Source organism: Sinocyclocheilus rhinocerous, unplaced genomic scaffold (genome assembly GCF_001515625.1).
Source record: "Sinocyclocheilus rhinocerous isolate Xijiao unplaced genomic scaffold, SAMN03320098_v1.1 scaffold4514, whole genome shotgun sequence".
Classification (NCBI taxonomy): domain Eukaryota; kingdom Metazoa; phylum Chordata; class Actinopteri; order Cypriniformes; family Cyprinidae; genus Sinocyclocheilus; species Sinocyclocheilus rhinocerous.
Window position 1 is genome coordinate 99960 of NW_015634824.1, and position 8021 is coordinate 107980.

The 8021-nt window shown below is 41.5% G+C and overlaps 1 pseudogene; it reads right to left on the reverse strand.

Moving 5' to 3' along the window:
• LOC107745959 (coagulation factor XIII A chain-like) overlaps window positions 1-8021 on the reverse strand; it is a 20058-nt pseudogene that overhangs the window by 6048 nt on the left and 5989 nt on the right.

Below are 8021 nucleotides of genomic sequence, written 5' to 3' on the forward strand. Positions count from 1 at the left end.
TCTATGAATTTTGTTGATAGTGATTTCATTTGATTGTTAATAGCCAGCGTGTCTTTTTATTCGATTGAATTTATTGATTTAATAAGAACCTGACATAAGAGGACACAGATAGCCTATGACAATAACCAGTCATTTCAATGTTTTGATCTCTCAACTGAGAGAATACATCCTGTTTATTATATTATAATGAATATTTTATATTACATTTAAACTTTGACTATAGCCTAGACATGTTGCATATTAATTGTACTATTTATGAACCTCAAAGCATATGTTTGTGTATTTTGTGTTATTCCACAATGATGTTCTATTTGAGGGCATTTGTAGTGTAGGTATAGGGCCCAAACATAACCTCAAGCCCAGGGGCCCTCGTCCCCCTAAGTCCTGCCCTGCCCATGTGTTTCTACGAAATTCTCACTCGGTGCTATGAACCACCAAAATTGGTCGCAATGTTAAGCCTATGGGATTTTTCACCCGCTGTGTGAACATCGTACTCCTGATCGCTTATAAAAGTCATAGCACACCTCTCCTCAACAAGCCACACGATTTGACGGCCAATTTGTGTATCTGTGACAAATGGTGCGGGACGAGTTATGCGCCGAAGTTTGTACAGAAGAAGAAGAATAGACAAGTGAGATGCTTTGCAAGCCCCATTAATAATTTGATCTCTATAAGTATCTTTGCAGCACGTGTTAATGTTAGAGCATCTTTTGATACTCTGTGGTTTTATTAGGCCACACTGAAAATCATTTGAAGGAGTTTATTGTACCTGTGTTTATTTACTGATTGGGTCTTGAATAAAATAATGCAAAAAATAAAATAAAATATATAAAATCGACCAAAAAAAAAAAAAAATGCTTTTCTGCATCAGACGCATTTTTTTATCACTAAAAAGAAAATAAAAGAATAATGGTATTATTTTATGGGACCATGAATTGTTATTATTAATTAATAATAACAGTGATAACAACATCAGCAATGATGATGATAATAACTTTTTTATTTACCGTATTGACCCGAATATAAGACGATGTTTTTTTCTTGGAAATACATCTGAAAAAAACGCGGTCGTCTTATATTCAGGTCAATAGGTGGCGCCAAATACGCATAAAACGAGTGTGCCATGAAATACGTAATGTAATGCGTGTTGTAAAGATCGCGAGTAAAAACAAAAGAAAAAGAAAACCTTAACGCTGCATGAGTCGTGACTGTCACGTTAGCCTGATGGGACCAAACTCCCTTTGTGATTTTAAAACGTAAGACAGTACCCAGATTTGAAGACTACAGTAAGATTTAACTTCTACTGTTAATAAGATTTTGGTAGGCTACTATTAGATGGATAGCCTAAATGTCCTAATTCAGATGGGCTACCTGTTTTTTTTTTTTTAATGGTATATCAAAAAGTGTATGTTTTTTAAATGTGATTGTTGGTACATTTTACCAGTTTTTACCATACTTTCAAAACAAAAATTAAAATAGGAAAAATATGCAATATGAAAATAATTGAAGACAAAATGTGTTTTACTGAGAAAAAACAAGATTTGGTTTTTAAAAAGCCTTTTTCCAAAAGGTACATCTGGAAAAAGGGGGGTCGTCTTATATTCGGGCCAATACGGTATTTATTTATTTATTTATTTTTTACTTTTTTTAGCGTTAGAAATATTGTAACATTCCAAAATGTTGTTACAAAACTTGATGTAAACAACAAAAAACAGTAGTATCTATTATTATTATTATTGTTGTTATTGTTGTTGTATTGTAGGAAATAATTTTTTTTCCCCCCTGCCAACCATGTTACCTGTTGTATGTCACTTTAACATTTTAACTTACCATTTAGTAAAACCTGTATTGTTTTTAATTCTGAGGGTTAAAGGCCCAAAGACTTGACTCTTTAGCTTTACCTCAGCGAACACAAAGGGGGCATCAAACGGGTAGCAGATCTGGCTGTGTTTTATGGCAGCTACCGATGCAGGTCCACACCTGAACATACCTGAGAGAAGACCAGCCTCAATAACATCACAGAACATAAACAAAGATACTGTGTGTGTGTTCATGTGCATGTCCTACCATCGCTTGTCTCCTGCGGCGTAGCGTCCACAACATTGCCATCCTCCGAAACCAGGAGGCAGATCAGACCTCGCCATGAAGCACTCGTTCCAGCAATGATAATTCCTGCAGATGAACACAGAGCAAGTCATCAACTATGGAAGCTTGTTTCCGCAACAGCATTATATATATAAATGTGTATGCATAATATAAAATAAAAGATGTAAACTTGTTCCGGTTCCCAGACACACTGCCGCTCGGCCCTCCACCAGCTGGGTAAACTCTTCTGCGATGCCTGGCGGCGGCACTGGATAGGCCTCGGTGGACGGCCCGACACTCCTCCGCCGCCCAGTGGACAGCGACGGCTCCTCCGCGTTCGGGCAGCCGGCAATAGAGTCCCCCGTTCCCTGCTCCTCCCCATCATGGCGGATGGCAGCAGGCTCCGGCCTCAGGCGAACGGCGGCGACTCCTCCGCTCCCTCACGGACGGCAGCCGTCCCTCCACATCCCAGGCGGCCGGCAGCGAGTTCGTCCGCCCCCCCGGCAACTCACTCCAGCCCACCGCCTCGAGCCTCCATGGCGGCAGACTGCTCCGCCATGCTCGATGGCACCGTGGATTCACCACAGCGGCGAGGGATCTCTGGCAGCGTGTCCCTCCTTCCCCCCTCCCGGGTTTCGGCACCAATGTAACAAAGTTCGTAGTTCGGGAAGAAGGAGGCGGGAACCGGCGAACATTTAAGGCCTCCTGGCGAACGGGGCCGACTCCTCCGCTCCCTCTCGGACGGCAGCCACCCCTCCTCGACCCAGGAGCGCGGCAGCGAGCTCTCCGTCCCACCTCGTCTTCCATAGTTCCAGCACCACCGCCTCGGGCAGCCACCGGCGGTCTCTCCGCTTGTTCCTGCTGCCCGATCTCCTCAGCACCGCGATCCCCCTCAGCAGCGAGGGCTCTCTGAGCAGCGTGTCCCTCCTTCCTCCGGGTTTCGGCACCAATGTAACAAAGTTCGTAGTCACAGGAAGAAGGAGGCGGGAACCGGCGAAAGCTCAAAGAAAACTTTAATAAAATAAACAAACACAAAATAGCACGACAGCCCCTCGCGGACGACTGTCGTGCACAAACAAAACCAACACACAAAATAAAATCCAGGCCTGGTCCTCTCTCGTCCAGCAGTGTCGTCACTCCTCCTTTTATCCTTCCGGAGCTCCTCCGTGGGACTCGAGACCGGTGAGTGGCGCAGGTGTCGTGCATTAGCATTTACTCCACCGGCCTCGCTCCGTTCCCACGGCTCTCAGCCCCGCCCCCACTCGTCACAGCAGCATGATAGCATTTTAAATGTACAGTATTTTAAATATAGCTGTAGAATTACTCATTATTGATTAAATATTAACATTATAGAGGATGTGTGACAGCATTTCGCGATCTTTGGAGACTTATATTCGAGAGTTTGTAGCCATTGCTCACTACTCGGATTTACCGGACATTATTTTAATAGAGTTTTTTTGTGATGGCGTGAATCAACCTCTTCAGTCAAAGCTTAGACGTGAGGGTCTGCGTTCGTCACTCAGCCAGTTTTTGGATTATGCTTTGTTGACTATTGGCTCTCTATTCACTGTGGGTGTCGTGGAGGAGAAACGCGAAATCGCGTCCGTGAGATTTTGTCAGCCACAAGCTCAGGGACATTCAAGTGTACTGATCGCTACTCCGGTGATTCAAACCGTTCGTGGAATGGCGGCCGCACCGGAGCACGCTCACATAATGGCGGCGACAGAGTGTCAGAAGTAGCAGCTGGTATCCCCAAACCCACTCACTCTAGCCCACCTGTTCCTGAACTAAGTCCCCTGTCTGTAGCGCTTCCCACTTTGGGATTCGCTTTATGGGGTATTTGGGCTGCATACACCACCACTCAAACTCTAGAGACAGCTGCAGCCACTATGATGTTTCCAGAGGTGGCGGCTGACGCTGCAGAACCTCCCGGAGTAGTGGTGTTCGCTGTTGTGGTCCCTGAGGCGATGGCACCTGCCGCAGCTTCACCAGAGGTGGCAGCACATGCTGCAGAACCTTCTGAGGCGGAGGCGCTCACTTCAGCTCCTTGCACGATGGTGGCGCCCAGCAACGCACCTTCAGCCTGTCTTGTCACGGTCGAAGGAACCATTTCTGAACTCTCCCCGTATCTTGATGGTCCTACTGTAGAACCTCCAGAGGTGGCGGCATCCGCTGCAGAACATCCAGAGGTGTCAGTGGTATCAACTTATGAACTCTCGTCCTGTCCTGTTCCGGCAAAGGAGGCCATCTATGAACTTTCTGCCTGTCCCGTCACGGCTATGGAGGCCGTCTGTGATCCCTTTGCCAGTCCTGTAATGGCTATGAAGGCCATCTGTGAACTCTCTGCCTGTCCTGTAATGGCTATGAAGGCCGTCAGTGAACTCTCTGCCTGTCCTCTTACGGCTATAGAGGCTGCTTTTGAACTTTTGTCCTGCTCTGAACCGGCAGATGAGGCCATCTCTGAACTCTCGTCCTGTTCTGAATCAGCCATGGAGGCTGGTTGTGAACTGTATGTTCGTCTAAGGGTCGCTAACGAAATTGTTTCTGAATTATCAGTCTGTCCTGTTTCCCGCAATGAGCCTGATGTTGACTCTACTGTCTGTTCCGATCCCACTGTCAATACCAATTTATGTTGGATTACGTTCTTTGTCGACTGACCCTCGCTTGTTTACCGGACTGCTCTTGCCTTGTCTTCTACATACCAGTTTGCCATTGTCTGACCTATGCCTGATTCTGACCACATCTTCTAAATAAAGCTTGCAAATGGATCCGCACGTCTCACGTCTCGTTCGTCCCGTAACAGGAAGTGTGCCAACGAGAAGGGAAAGTAATGATGGCAGAATAATGCCATCTCTTGTGAAATTTCAGCGTCGAATACATGCTGAAAATGCACACTGAATTACATGAATTGCTGTGCTGGATTAGTTGCCTCTTTAAATAGTTCTTAGGTGTTGCAAAATGGGGAAACTGATAATTTAAGCAGAAGGAAGCTTTAAAAAACATGTGGTATCCTTCAAAAACATCGAAAGACATTCACTTTATCAATTTGAGAGATGTGTTGCTGTTCATTTATATGGTTCTCAATTTAGACTTACTTTGAAACTAACAATGAAGCTTTTATAATACTAAACATTATGAAGAAAACTGCTAAAAAAAAAAAAACTCTCAAGTTCACCTGAATAAGAGACTCACCGATGACAAACTCAACTGCAAACTTGTCCTGGGCCGGTTTGTAGGGGCGATCAAAGGTGATCTTGATCTGAAACTCTTGAGCGCGACGCACGATGAGGAAGTCGCTGGAGTACAGGTGCGTATGATGCCCTTGTTTGTTGATCTCTTGAGGTCTTTTGAGAACATCGACATCCCAGATATCGAGAAACTCTGAGGGACAAAAACATGATTGTCAATATATTAACTCTTTCCCCGCCATTGACGAGTTATCTCGTCTTTTGTTATACTGAAAAAAAATAAATAAATACAGCACAAAGTGTCAAGGCAGACTCAACCAGTCGAGTTGTGATAAGTATCATGACGTCTATTATACACTCAGGGGCGCTATTACACATCTTCTGAACAAGTACAAAACCTCCCGAACAAAAACACACGTGAACAGGACGGAGAAACTAGTGATCTCTTATGTAAACAGATGCATATGAAAAATAATGCGATCATCAGCAATAGACAGCATATAAATGAAAACTGCATAATGTTACGGAGTAAAATGTTGATCCAGGAAGTGGTATATGTCTGTGCAAGCTTTGGAGGTATTGATGGAAGCGATTTACTGGATTTATGCTTTGATAATCGTCGGTGGCTGGCAACTTTTTTCAAAAATGCTGGCGGGGAAAGAGTTAAAGACACAGCCGTAAATTAGCCTGTTTTTACAATCAATAATCTACAAAAACAGTGGCATGGCCCTCTCACACAGGATGTCTTTCATCCCTTTATCTCTGGGGTTTTAAAGAGAACGGGATGACAAAAGTCAAGTTACAAGACAAAATGTGTGTTTTCTGCAATAAATGTTATCACTGGGACAAGAGCTCTCTGTTATCTGGTGGAAACTGTCAATATGGAGGAAATGCTCTTGAGAGATCAGGATACTTGTTCCAGCTTTTTGGCTAGATAAGACCAAGTTAGCAAACAAAAGTTAGTAAACAAAACCTCTCCTTTTACTGTTGCAAACCCCAAACATATGGGTCACTTGCAGGAAACGGTACTGTGTGTGTGTCTGTATGAATTACTACTGATAAAATTAATAGGAAGCTGAATGCAATAAATAAATAAATCAACATGAAAAAGAAAACATTTTAATTTTAAACTGAACTGAGCTGGATGATGACATCACTGAATTCAATGATGAACTGCCTTTAACTGAAAAATTAGTGTTTACTATTGTCATTTTGCATTATTGACACACTATTTTCCTAATTAATGCTGTTCAGTTGCTTTGACACAATCTGTATTGTTAAAAGCACTATATAAATAAAGGTGACTTGACTTGACTTGACTTAAATGTTTGAGTATATCAGACAGTTTATATGTCCTATTGCATTACATTTTAATGGTCTATATACCAAAAATGTGCTCTAATTGAAATTAGAATATCATGATTTTAGTGTATAAATGTAGTTCATTTTAATGCTTTAATGGTTATTTATTAATTAATTCAGAGGAAATGCAGAATTTGTGTGATGTTGGGATATTTTCACAAATGACCAGTGTTACTACTTTCATATAAGTTTTGCAAATTTTATTTATTTCAGCTTTACTTCAATTAACAAAGCATTAGCATTAGTTTTAACAACACCGATAATGATGTGATTATTATGACATTCATTCTCATATTTAAGGGAGTGACTTTTTAAATTTGTTTAATTAAATTTGTATTTTTTTTATTAAGCTTCTATTAAAATATTTTATTTTAGTTATTTATTTATTTTAAGTTTATACTTAAATATACACTTGTATAACTCAAAAGTTCTTTGGGACAAATTGAGATCAGTTTTACACAGAAAAAATGCTATAAATAATATGGTGTACAACAATAACATTTTCTAAGGCATTCAACTCCAAAATATTCAACCTCAAAACATTTTGAATATATTTTTTTAATTACATAATTACAATTTATAAATCACACAAAGGCACACCAAACATGAAAGATACTACAAGAATTTATTCTAAATAAATATTTACTATGACAAGATTGAAAAAATGTGGCACTTTAGGGTTAGTAAAAACAAATTTCTATTGGTATTTTGGCAGGCTGTAAATATTTAGTAATGGAGGGTAATAGTGTAAGAAATCATCTTCCACATGAAATGAAAAGATAAAATGTACACATTTTCTCAGTCTCACCCTTAAGCGATGGTGGTCCTCGAGGCAGTAACATGAAGGGCTCGAACTCCTCCACTTTCCCCTCCTGTTGATTGGAGCTGACTTTGGCTCCTGCGCTTAAAAAACATCAATATTCAAACACTATTATCTTTAAAAACAATAACTTGTCCTTTACAATTATCCAATTCCCCCAAACAGTTTTTGTGAAGAGCATATATTATATGCATGCACATACGTATAACTATGCTCTTCACAACATGTTAGTTGAAGGAAATTGGATAAATATATAGTTCAGTCATGAAACTCTAGATGGCGCATTCTGACGGGGTGTTAACGTAACTGCTGATATTCAGAGAGTTAAACGACTTGGCACAAGCTGATTGGTTCATGCTGCATATGCAGCCAATGCGCTTACTGCCTTGCATTTATATGGCTGGCTAGCATTCACTTGAGATTCCTGCAGCGCGCTTTCAGAGTTCTCTGAAACCCTCCACCTTCCCCAGCTCCACCTGTATAGATCTCCTACGGGGTTATTTTATATGCTATTTGTGCAGCAGCAGCATGTCTTAAATACTCACGGCACCGTATCGCCATATGCA